Here is a 13,749-nt window from a genome sequence, read left to right as displayed (position 1 = left end):
TCAGCATTAAAGGAAAAAAACAAGAGAAGGGGAAGGACTCTGCTTTAACTTCCCTATGACTATGAAGCAAGGGGAACAGTCTATATACTAAATGAATTAATATTGTGCATGTGGGTTAACATATTCCATATACCCATATATCTATGTGTTCCAGGCAGTTTTTAATTTTAAAATTTTCTTTTTAAAAAAAAGTTTTAATTTATTTGATAGAGTAAGGGGGTGAAGAGAGTGCACAAACAGGGAGAGTGGCAGAGGGAAAGAGGGAGGAAGGCCCTGGCTGAACAGAGAGCAAGATACAGGGCTTGATCCCAGGACCCTGAGACCATGACCTGAGCTGAAGGCAGATGCTTAACAGACTGAGTCATCCAGGCACCCCTAATTTTAAAATTTTCAAAGCAAAACTACGAATGGAAGCTGTTCAGCACAACTATTTTCCTTCTTTTGTCCCCAGAATTATGTAAAAAGTTTTAATACAAGCTTCCCGAGGACAAGTTCTTTGCCTTTTATACTTTTGCTGTCCCTGTAGGTCTCAGCATGTAGATGGAATAGAGGAGAGTAAAAGGCTCTGGGCTCTGGTGGGCTTGAAGTTGCTACATATGTGAAGACAATCAAGCTTTTCTGTAATCAATAGTGACATTTCCGGGATATCTGAGGTTCAACTGCTACTTGAGTATCACTTGCAGAGCAAATATCCTTAGTGTAGGACATTAACAAAAAATTGGGCCTTTTCTGCATCATTTCCACATCCCTCCTTATGCCTACCACAGGGCCTCAGAAAAAAATAGTTATTGACTAAGATTCACTGAGCTCTCTTGAAAATTTCAAAAGGTAATGAATTGAGTTTTTTTTTAACTTGGTGAAATTTTAAGTGAAAGCAAAAATAACACACATTCATGTACATCAAACACATTCCATAATTCATTAATCAAATATTTATTTACTATTAAATAACAACTGTATTCAGTATGAAGAACTGAACCACAAGCTTACAGTATATTTTAATGCCCTTTAAGAGTTACTCTTTTTATTCCCCACCGTGATGGTCACAATTTCCTTGCATGTGAAATGAAGGTAGAGGATCACCTATTTTATAATTATTAAAAAGATTAAATGAATATTAATATAAATGCTTTAAAGACTGTAAAGCTATGCTATTTTGCTTTGCTACTCTAAAAGCACCTATAATTTTCATCTTTCTTTATAGCTGGTCCCAGCTACTCTCTATACCAGTTCCAACAGAATTCTCTGTAATGACAGAAACATTCTGTATCTGCCTGTTGTAATAGCTACTTGCCACATGTAGTCATCCAGCAGTTAAAATGTGGCCAGTGAGGATAAGAAACTAAATTTTTTTTTTTAAAGATTTTATTTATTTATTTGAGACAGACAGTGAGAGAGAGCATGAGCGAGGAGAAGGTCAGAAGGAGAAGCAGACTCTCCATGGAGCTGGACCAGGCAACTGGTACATAATATATGGCAGGCACATTGCTATGTGAGAGCTATAATGATGGCTGCGACACAGCTCTAACCTGACCAGGGTTTACAACACAGCCAGGAAAAGAGACACAGAAACAATTCAAAAACAATGTGACACATGTTCACAGCACAGCACATTTATGTGCAAAGTGTTAAGAAAAGAAGGGCCAAAGGAGGCTTCACTATGACAGGGTCACCGAGTTAGACCTCAAAGAAGAAAAAAAAAAAAAGAAAACCATGGGCTCACCAGGCAGAGAAGGAATACTAGTTATCTAGAGAAAAACCTTCAGGAAATATACAAGTTGTTGGGAAGGATCATACTGCTGGGAAATTAAAGGGCACTGAGGATATATCACTCAAATATAAAGAAAGGATCAAATCTTTAAAAGCACAGTGTTAAAAAAGAATGTTACTGTATAAACTATATTTCAGGATTGCTTATGGCCATCAATTGTCTTCTCAGCTATGATTCTGGAAGACTATGAATTCTAAATGCACTGATAAAAATATAAGACTAAAAATATAATACAGAACATGATATAAAACTAAATGATTTGGTGGTATTTTAAACTATGAAGAGAAACATATTTGACATTCTAGGTAGAAAGGACATTAATTCAAAAAATCAAATTATCAATAGTAAAGACTTTATTTAGGCCAGACACAATTTCAACATTTTTCTCTGGCAGAAACTGTATATAGTCATGCAAAAAGCAGGTGGTGGTGGGAGAAATGGAGAAAGTGAGAAAACTGTGCTTTAAAAAAATGTCTTCTTTTCTAGGAAAGAAAGAATCCTTGCCTTTAAAAATATCAGGTATGCTTGTTGTCTTCCACCTGACAACTGCATCAATTCCAGTTACCTACAAGGATACTGTTGTCTTTACTGTATATCCCCACTTTGCCTGTTAGCATGGTACACAATAAACATCTTTTTTGGAAGAACATTACCTATGATTACTTACATCCAACACAGATGAAATTCAGAACAAAACCTAATGTTAAAAATTGCATTTAAAAATACAGTATTGTTACGAGAAATTGAATATACCTGCTGTCCAAAACAAAATAGAAGAACACAAACACTGAAATTGCTACAAAGCAACTGCATGATTTCCACTTAAAATGAATGATGGAGTTTTGCTAAAAATGAGGTAAACTCATAGTAGATAGTATTTATAAAATCAGTAACAAAAATAAGAAACTTTATGTATATATATTTGTAGACAAGATGTTTATAGACTTTATAGACAGGTTTTTATAATTTACCTAACTTTTAAATTACTGAGGTCTCATGTGATTCAATGTATAATTATCAAAAGAAAGCTTCAAAAAATTTATAATTCAGGGGTACCTCACTCGCTCAGGTGGAGAAGCATGTGAATTTGAGCCTCATGTTGGGTGTAGAGATTACTTAAAAATAAAATCTTTAAAATATATATAATTCAATCCACCAATTGCATTCCTGGGCATTTCCCTCAAAGAAATCTAAAGCTTGATAACACAGAAAGCTGTACACAGACATTTATAGCAGTTATATTTATAAATTGAAAATTATTATAAATTAAAAATGACTGAGATGTCCTCCACAGACGAATGATTAAACAAACTGGTAATTCATATTATGTATTACAAAGCAATAAAAAAGAAGAGATACTTATTCATGTAACAACCTGAATGAATCTCTAAAGAATTATGCTGAGTAAAAACAAAAAATAAGCAAAAAAACCTCCAAAGATACATACTATATGATCCTATTTACATAACATTCTTAAAATGAGAAAATCATAGAAATGGAGGACACTTAGTTGCTAGATATTGATATTAGTTGCTAGATATTGAAAGAGAAGTGAGGGTGTGGCTGTAAAAAGGCAAGATGGGGGATGCTTGTAATGATGGAAGTTAATAGTACTTCTAATGTTTATGTACTTTTATAGTATGAATTATACCATTTCAGTAACTTTTTTCCTTTGAAAAACTTCACATGTTTAAAATTACACCTACTTTAGACCTCAATTCGTCAGTTGAGTATATAAAAGCTATTACTAATTCACAAAAGACAAGGACACAGAAAGTTTGCTCAAAGTCATACTGTCAAAGCCTGACCAAGCTGGTCTTGGTACTTGATGGCTGCATATGGATATCTGAGAAAGAGCACTATGTAAATTCATGGCACCACAGTTATAATCCAGGCAATTAAAATTAATATAAACATGAATCAATCTGTTTTAAATCTTCTAATTGATGATTTTTTAAAAAGATTTTATTTATTTATTTGACAGAGAGAGAGATCACAAGTAGGCATAGAGGCAGGCACAGAGAGAGGGAAGCAGGCTCCCTGCCTAGCAGAGATCATGACCTGAGCCGAAGGCAGAGGCTTTAACCCACTGAGTCACCCAGATGCTCCATAATTGATAATTTTTAGTAAAGAATTCGATATAATGAATTATTAATCTAGAAAGCTGTATTACAAAAGTAATCTCTTTAAAAAGGCAAATGCAGTTTTTCCTCTGAAACATACATGATAAACAGTTTTGAGGGTCCAAAACCAAACAGTTTATGAAAGTAGTTTATAGAAGGAAAGAAGGTTGCAGACAGAAGTTCCTCTAAGAGTAGTAGAAGGTATTCCAAAATTGTAATTTACAACTCATTCATTTGCATTGATTGCAAAATGAAGACATTTGCAAAAGATACATCTTCTAAGGGGTTAGTATCTAAAATATATAAACAACATACACAACTCAACACCAAAAAACTTTATCTGATTATTAAAAAATGGGAAGAGGATCTGAATAGATCTTTTCCAAAGAAGACATCCAGAGAGCCAACACATATATGAAAAGATGTTCAACGTCACTGGTCATCAGGGAAATGAAATGAATACCACAATGAGTTATCACCTTATACCAGTTAGAATGGCTAACATCAAAATGACAAGAAATGACAAGTGTTGGTGAGGATGCATTGTTAGTGGTAATGTAAACTGCTACAGCTACTGTGGAAAACAGTATGGAGGTTCCTTAAAAAATTAAGAATAAAAATACCACATGATCCAGAAATTCCACCACTGGGTATTTACACAAAGGAAATGCAAACACTAATTCACAAAGATACATGCATCTCTATGTTTACTGAAGCATTATTTACAATAGCCAAGATATGGAAGCAACCCAAGTGTCTATCAATAAATGAATAGATAAAGCTATGTAGCATATATACAGTGGAATATTACACAGTCATAAAAAAGGATGAGATATTTCCATTTGAGAAAACATAGATGTATCTAGAGGGTATTAAGCTAAGTGAAATAAGTCAGAGAAAGACAAAGATCATGACTGCACTTATATATGAATTCTAAAAAAACAAATACAAAAACAAAAAAAGACACAAAGATCAGAATCAGACCTATAAATACAGAGAACACACTGATGGTTGCTGGAAGGGAGAGGTGATGGGCAAAACGAGTAAAGGGAGTGGGAGATACAAGCTCCCAGTTATGGAATGAATAAGTCATGGGAATAAAAGACATAGCATAAGGAATAAAAGCACAGCATGGGGACAGATAATTACATTTGGGGTGAGCATCATACAACATATAGTCAAGTTGTATCACTATGTGGTACACCTGAAACTAACGTAATATTGTGTGTCAACTATACTCAAATAAAAAATGTTGGGGTGCCTGGGTGGCTCAGTGGGTTAAGCCTCTGCCTTCAGCTCAGGTCATGCTCTCAGGGTCCTAGGATCAAGCCCTTCATTGGGCTCTCTGCTTAGCAGGGAGCCTGCTTCCCCCTCTCTCTCTGCCTACTTGTGATTTCTCTCTCTCTGTCAAATAAATATTTTAAAAAATGTTTTTTAAAAAACAAACTTATTCATACAAAGTATCTAGAAAGACTAGAGGTCAAGAGTAAGTCACATAAAAAGACAAAGTCCCTACTGTTGCGTACCTTGGTGAAGGATGGGAATCCTAGAACCAATATATTCGTTACATCTTAGGATAGTGAATTTCTGGATTTATGTTGCTTCTATGGAAAATTGTGTTCAGAGCTCCAATCAAATGACCCACAACAATATTTTTGAAGACTGACACCTGCCAATATACTGTACAAAGATTTCAGACCAACACATATTTTTCATCTGCCAACAGTCTGAATTAGACATTTAACAGCTGAGTTGTCAGATTCCAAAATAATAACAGTTCTTGTGCAAGTTCAACTGGGTTTTCTGATTCCTTTTTCAGTGCCTTAAAAAAGCTGGCTTTTCTGCTTATTCAGTCATTGACAAATTGACAATAAGTGGAAAATTCCCATCAGTGCATCAGTCTGAGATGCAAGGTAAGATTCAATGAGAGTATTTATTCTAGCAGATGTCACAAGAGATTTTCAAAGCATTCTTGTGTTTATTCATAACAACGAAAGAGAATATTTTCAATAACAGGTAATAAGTTTGGACTTAAAAAGACACACAAATTGCATAAAGAATAAAGAAAAGCACAAAACACAATAAAGCAAAGTACTGCTGTATGAAAATAAGAACATCCTTAAAATGGCAAGTCTTGAAAAATAAATTATGGTTTTTCACAAATTATTTCATTTTCACCATGATCAATTATTACATATAGGCTATGTGGTAAAGTATTCCAAGAACTATAACCAAAATAATCAAGTTCATGATTAAAACCTTTTCTGAAATATCTAATTATCGGTAAGGGAGCACTTTTTCCAATGAAAAGGTTTTTTTCCAATGAAAGCCACTGACAGTGGTTAATGCAGCAGCTGTCTATCCAGATTCTGGCAATGTATCAAGTAACACATACCTAAAAAGTAGATTTAGCTAAAGCCTAGTTAATATAAAGTCATTTATGGCTCATTCTTAACACTTAAAGAAAAATTTTGCATGTTTGTTTATATACCAAAGTTTTCTAGGACTTTTTTTCCAGTTCATGTGTCTTATCTTTCCCAGCTACATTGTAAAATTAATCACAGATTCCTTAAAGATGGAGACTTTCAATACTGAATCCAACATAGACTATAAAACTCTTGGGGGAAATCATTACTTGGCCATGAGACCTAGCACAGTCTGATACAGAGCAGGGAACTGATAAATATTGCTTGAAGGGAGCTAAAATGAATCCTGTATCTTTTTAAGTAAGAGGTATTCAAAACGGAACATAATACTTCACACACAGTAGGGTTCCAGTAAATATATGAAGCACTAATCGTGTTCAGTCCCCTTGTTTGGATCCCTGTTGGTACTAGGAATTAGAAGTTACTTCCAACTAGGGGCACCTGGGTGGCTCAGTGGGTTAAAGCCTCTGCCTTCAGCTCAGGTCATGATCTCAGGGTCCTGGGATCGAGCCCCACATCGGGCTCTCTGTGCAGCGGGGAGCCTGCTTCCTCCTCTCTCTCTGCCTGCCTCTGCCTACTTGTAATCTCTCTCTGTCGAATAAATAAATAAAATCTTTAAATAAAAAAAAAAAAAGAAGTTACTTCCAACTAGATCAGTCTTTTTTCCCCAGTCAATGCAGGGTATAGGTGTCAGAAAATATGGTGTACTTCACTTCAAAGTGTTTATTACTGGTTTCTATTTTACATGAGTGTTTCTAATTCTTGTGAAGGTATGGAAACTAGAAATCCTATTCAAGTGTTTACTTTGATCATGACATTGAAAATTCATTTACTATTGCATGCATTAGTAGTATAACTGACTCTCCTTTTGAAAGTAATGTACTAATGCATTAGCAAAGGAAAACAGTCAATCTCAGTATTTTTAAACTACTATTTTTGTAAGGGGCAGGATCTAGAAGCAGCTCTCCTTAATCGAGTTTTTGTTTAAAAACAAAACAAAACAAAAAACCAAAACAATACAAACACAAGAGCACAAATTCAAATACAGTATTCTGTTGAAATCCACTAGCTTCTGAACACTGGTATGTTGTCCATATTTAAAGATTAGAACTAAATGAAAGTTACCTATATTCTTTAATAAGATATGAATTAGGGAGTTCCTAGGCACATAAAATATTCTTGGAAAAGCAAGATGCTTTCAGAGGAACAACTTTGCCTCAGTTAATTTCTTTGAGAACAAATCAAAGCAAATGGTAAGTGGGTTTTTCTCAATTTAACAGACTAGTCCCCTTTAACCACTATCTAAATCCCTTTCTGTTTCTATCCAACTTCCAGAAAATTTAGTCTCAATTAGGGGTTAGGACCCAAAAGTGCTCAGGAGACCAACTTAACAAATGAATCCAAGAAGCTGGCTACTAATTCAACCAGTATGGGGTCATACATTTTTATGAGCTACAATACACATCTGTATGAACTGAGCATTTCAGGTATACATCTTCAAGTTTCTCCTCTTATCCCAAAGAGTAAATTATAAGACATTCTTGAGAAGACAGTCTTCATTTTTGCTGAGGGAAAAATGAAATGGAATGAGAATGCATAATGTTCTAAGAACAGTAAAATAAATGTAAGTACCAGAGTTCTAGAGAGCATCTAGTCCAACTCCCTCATTTTATACACGAGAACACTAGAGCCCAAGAGTTAAATGACTCACTCATGAGATACAGACAACTTATTAGTACAGCCAGGTCTAGAACTAGATACTCTTTATATCTCTTAAACCACTGTCTGTTGGCTTATTACATCAAATATCTTCCAAAGGTCTCTTCTAGTCCTTCTTGGTTTGGCAGTTTCCTGCCAATTTCAAGTGTGATCAATTCTGGACAGAAAAGCCAGCTTAAAAAGTTAGTTTACAAGCTTTAGGTGCATGAGTCCATAAATGATTAACACTAGCACATTCTTCAGGTACTGACTAGCAAGGGCATTGTATAAAATGACTCCTACTTAGAATTACAAATGCAAGAGTTATTTATTTAAAAGGTATGTTTTACATTTTGCAAGGTTTCCACTCTGACCCCAGCAATATAATATTATCAGTCTTTATGTTTTTTTTACTTTTTAAAGATTTTGTTTATTTATTTGACACAGAGACCACAAGAGAGGGAATAAAAGCAGGGAGAGTGGGAGAGGGAGAAGCAGGTTTCCCACTGAGCAGGGAGCTTGATGCAGGGCTGGATCCCTGGACCCCGGGACCATGACCTGAGTCAAAGGCAGACACTTAATGACTGAGCCACCAGGTGCCCCAGTCTTTACCTTTTAAACATAAGTTTACTAAGGAATGTTGAACCAAATCTCTTACATGTGTTGGTTTAGCAGTGTTTTACATGTCTCTACGTATTGCCTACCTAAAAAAAAAAAAAAAAAGAAAAAAGTATTAACTTCCCTATTTTAAAAAGATCCTTTGATTTATTTTGCTGGATTTTCTTCCTTATGGACAATCTCTTACAAACTATCAAGATCATAATTTCTCTTTAGGAGTTTATTTCTTCCCTGAAATACTATGTTTAGATTCATAGTCTTGTTGACTAAGATCTAAGACAGCAAGGCAATAATTTGCCTGATATACAGTAGAAGCTACAGAAAGTATCATTAAGGGGGCACCTTGGTGGCTCAGAGTGGAGTGTTGACTCTTCCTTTAGGCCTAGGTCATGATCTTAGGGTCCTGGGATGGAGCCCCACCTTAGGCTCTGTGCTTATTGGAAGTCTGCTTGAGTTCCTCTCTCTCCCTCTCCCTCACCCCTACCCCACTTGCCACTCTCTAATAAATAAATACAGCTTTTAAAAAAAGTATTATTAAGTACCACAATGGAAGAATAATGACTTAAATGTATTAAAAGCTGCCCCAGAGCTTGAAATGCTTCACATGTATTAACTCATTTAATCCTGATAAAAATGATATTTTTAATCATTGTTTTACAAATGAATAAATGAGATCTCTTTTTTAAAATGGGATCCACAGGATTATATAGTTTACCAAGTCACATACTTAGCAAATAAACAGAACTGAACTATGACAGTCTGGCTACTAACCACACACCTCACTCACTGCCTTAATGACACTTTTTATGGAATTCACTCAGTGTCAAGGTGAAAGCCCAAGGACTTTTTCTGGCCTAAACTACCATGGTTAATCCTGGATGAGGGGTGGGGGTAGACAATCAAGACCCTGAAAACACTGTATATTTTAATCCCTCCCCTCGCTTCCCAAAATGACATTGTTAAAAAAGGAAAAACAATTTAAGATGAACATTAGATTCAAAAGTCTCAAAAGAGAACCCCAACTATCTTGTTGCTATGATTTGTAGGAGGAGGAGAAACAGGACTCATTACATAAACGAATGCTTAGGAAACCTTTTCTTAAAAAAACAAAAAAGAAAAACAACAACAACAACAAAAAACACTGGGGGCTTTGGAAACCTTGAGCTGAAATGTATCTTAGATCAATGCAATCCAAACCCTGCATTTTCAAAAGAAGAAAGCTATAAACCCAAATGTTTTAAATGGTTTGTCATCATTTATGAATTAGGAGATTTAGATCTCCTAATTTCTGGAATAGGGTGCTTTTCATCTCCCCCTCATGTCTGCAATTTAAGAGAGAGCTTACAATGGACCAGAATTTCAAACACCACTTACCCAGTGTTTTAAGTCAATTTGTTAAGTCAGTTGTGGGTGTATATGAAAAACAGTATTCCAAGTTCAGACCAGGCCCCCAAAGCCTTCACAATACTTTGATAAACCCTCTTCAACTACAAATTTTACTCAAGTTTCATATATGTGCCATTTTTATGACAAAAACTCACATCCACTCTAAATTGAACTTGGAACACAAAGCACCAACTTCTATATCAAGTGGTCCCTGAAAAGGGGCTTTTTCTGCCTTTCCAAGCAGACACATGCATTGGGTGATGGTGTGTAGTGTGCTGGAGGGGAGGGAGTTAAGGGAGGGGATCTAGATTAGGGAAGAATAGAATAAACTCCCTTTACAACTCACTAAATTTACAAAATTTAAATTTATTTACAACTCACTAAATTTATATGTAACACAGACAGTAATTATAGAAGCCAAATATGCCTTAGCTGTTGAAAGAAGAAGGTTATTGATTCGCTTGCCCCATCCCTCCCAGCCCTTCATTTGCGAGTTCTGGACTTTATGAGGGCTACATGATATAATATTTGCCTACAAGGATTGGCATCTACCCAATCGGCAGGCATTATTCAGTTCAAGAAAAATGTTTCAAAATGATGTGACTTAAAATAATTCAGACACTTCCATATTTTAATTTATATATTTTATAGTAGTAAAAATTTACAATCAATCTCTAATGACATGTTATCATCTGCAGTGAATCATTATGTATTAGTCAAATAAACAATAATATCACCAAGACTATGAATAATAAAATGATCAGGACTGTAGCTAACATTAGCGTACCAAATAAAAGTAAATCTAAATTATAAAAAGAAAACAAATTAGGGGCACCTGGGTGGCTCAGTGGGTTAAAGCCTCTGCCTTCGGCTCAGGTCATGGTCCCAGGGTCCTGGCTCGGGTCCTGATCCCAGGGTCCTGGGATTGAGCCCCTCATCGGGCTCTCTGCTCAGTGGGGAGCCTGCTTCCTCCTCTCTCTCTCTGCCTGCCTCTCTGCCTACTTGTGATCTCTGTCAAATAAATAAATAAATAATCTTAAAAAAAAAAAAACCTCAGATCAATGACAAATGGAATGTCTGCAGCAAACTGAAAAGCAACATCATATAAAATCCTCAATTTAGTTATGATAACAGAGCCCCCAAAAGATGAAGATAATTCCACTGAATTACCAAAGTGGTAATGTAAACAAAATTTGAAAGTCATACAACTTCTCAAATGAAACCAGCAAGCACATGAATGATTGCTCTTTGTGACCTAGGGCCTTTCCTCTTATCCTAAAAGAAACCTGTCATTTTTTATAGCTGGCCATCAAACTGACCTCCTGAGTACTGGCAGTTTATGAAGCCTTACATCCAGTTATGCTTAGTTTTACCTCCTCACTCTCACTCTGGAGCTATTTGTAGTTACAGTATGGGCATGAAATAGTTACCTAATATTCCAAACACAATCAGTCCACTGGTGCTCTGCATCAGATTCTTCTTCCCCCTTCAGTGCAGGAAAGGCACTACAAAACCATTTAACACATTGAAGAAGTCATTATCTCCCAGGACACTGAAGGCGTGAAGGCAACTTCCCAAAGTGACACACAATTCCATGAATGTTTATACCCTAGAATAACCCTAGAATAACCTCTATTTTATCTTCTGTTAATAAAATAGGGGGCGCCTGGGTGGTTCAGTGGGTTAAGCCGCTGCCTTCGGCTCAGGTCACGATCTCAGGGTCCTGGGATCGAGCCCCACATCGGGCTCTCTGCTCAGCAGGGAGCCTGCTTCCCTCTCTCTCTCTCTGCCTGCCTCTCTGCCTACTTGTGATCTCTCTGCCGAATAAATGAATAAAATCTTAAAAAAAAAAAAAGAAAATAGTACTTCATTATTATGATTCCATTTTACAAATAAGCATATTAGGGGTTTACCTCTTGGTTATAACAGGAAAAGAATATTAGAGAGTACTCTCAAAATATCTTAATATTTCGAATCAGTCCAGTGAGACTGGACTTCTCAAATGATTCGCATCATCTAGGATACAAAAATTCTCTATTTAAATCAATTCTTGGCCAAGAACAAGGAAATAATTCAATTTTAAAATTGGCAATAACTGGATTTTTTAATTAAGTGAATGTAAAAGTTTTAAATTTATTTTCCCAGTTTGTATAGAAAAGAAAAAAAAACTGCAGTTCTGACTTAATATAGACTTAATTCAAATACTCAAGGTCATACAATTGCTAAAGTTTTTATTAAACTGAGTTTGAGAGTAGTTTTTTTTAAGTCTTAATATATCAGAATGACAGAAGTAGATTTGGCTTATTCAGCTTATAAATGCAGCATTAACACCCCCCCCCATGAACACCAACTGCTCCTACTTTCTGCTTCCCTTCTCTTATGCTTTCCATCATTTTCCCCATGTCACTACCTCCCTTCAAAAACAGCATAGGTAAAAATTAAGATAACTGGACACCTAGATCCACAATTTAGGATCTTCAGTATAACATACAATACATGAAATGCTGCACCTTCTCCTTACATAATAGTGGGGGCTGGTGAGGGAATATACTTTGGTCAAAACACAGTTTAAGTTATTGGTTGGGAATGATTCCTAGTTTTGAAACTTCTCCTCAAATATCTATAACAACTAGAGTATATTTCTAAGTGAAAGCCTACCTTTACTTGAAGCAGGTAAAATTATCTGCACATTTATATACATTATTTATACACTTGAACCAGTTATTTCAATTTCTAATGTAGCAGAGAAACTGAATGTGCTTTTACTTTCTAATCTTCACATCAAATCAAATAAGCAGGTGTTAAACTCTGCTGTAATGTGATATTGTTACATAACAAGTTTCCTGTTGGCATCTATAAACACCTCCTAGTATCCTATACTGTGTTACTAACTCTAATTTAGAGTTAAACCTGTAAATTATAATATCCAAAGATCAAGGATATACCTGAAAAACAATGTAGCAGGCAGAAGACACAACCTTTCCCAGTGCAGATTTTTTTGTTTTGTTTTTTTCTTCCATTTTTCCTTTCTGCTGAGTCCTTAACTGAAAGGTTCTCATCTTATACTTTTCTATGCATTTGATCCATACAAAGTAGGTATTGGAAGATAGCTGAGACCATCAGCTTATTATTTTCCTGAATCTGATACAAAAATAACCAAATGTGGAGAGACATATAGTAAACTCAACCTCCAAACAAAGTGTCGAACAAAGGCACACACAGTATGCTTTTCAACATCCAGAAACCTTATTTTGGACATCAGTTGTTCTCATTTTCACGTTACCATTTCCATAAGTGCTTCACAGTTACCAGAAAAGAAGATACTTCTATAGCAATATATTGTATCAAAAAGAAAAGCAGTCTTCTACTTCCCCTTTTAAAATAAAATAATCTAAGCCCAATTCTAGAAAAGAACCGTCTACCAAAAATTTGTTTTTCTGCATTAAAGAAAATAAAATTTGACCCAAAATGTATATGAATCATTACTGATTGTATAATTACTATTCTTTAAAAGTTGGAAGGCTGTATTTATTTTTTTCAGTCAAACTTGGTAACAAAAAGAACTGCGACTCCAACTAATAAATTGCATCTCGAAATATACATGATTGCGTTGTCCCTGTGTTACTTCCAGTGGTAACTGACACGCCCCGAATTTAACTGTACCAGACAGTTCTATCTGTCCCATCGCTGACCAAACACTGCTTCTCTGTTTCTATTCATTATGTAT

The 13,749-nt window shown here is 35.4% G+C and overlaps 1 protein-coding gene across 7 annotated transcripts in view; it reads right to left on the bottom strand.

Moving 5' to 3' along the window:
* Nucleotides 1-13,749, bottom strand: part of PKP4 (plakophilin 4) — a 240,409-nt gene that overhangs the window by 224,958 nt on the left and 1,702 nt on the right. The window lies entirely within an intron of this gene.

Source organism: Meles meles, chromosome 9, assembly GCF_922984935.1.
Source record: "Meles meles chromosome 9, mMelMel3.1 paternal haplotype, whole genome shotgun sequence".
NCBI lineage: Eukaryota > Metazoa > Chordata > Mammalia > Carnivora > Mustelidae > Meles > Meles meles.
The sequence above is the reverse complement of the archived record's forward strand: the minus strand, read 5'-3'. Positions and strand labels throughout refer to the sequence as shown.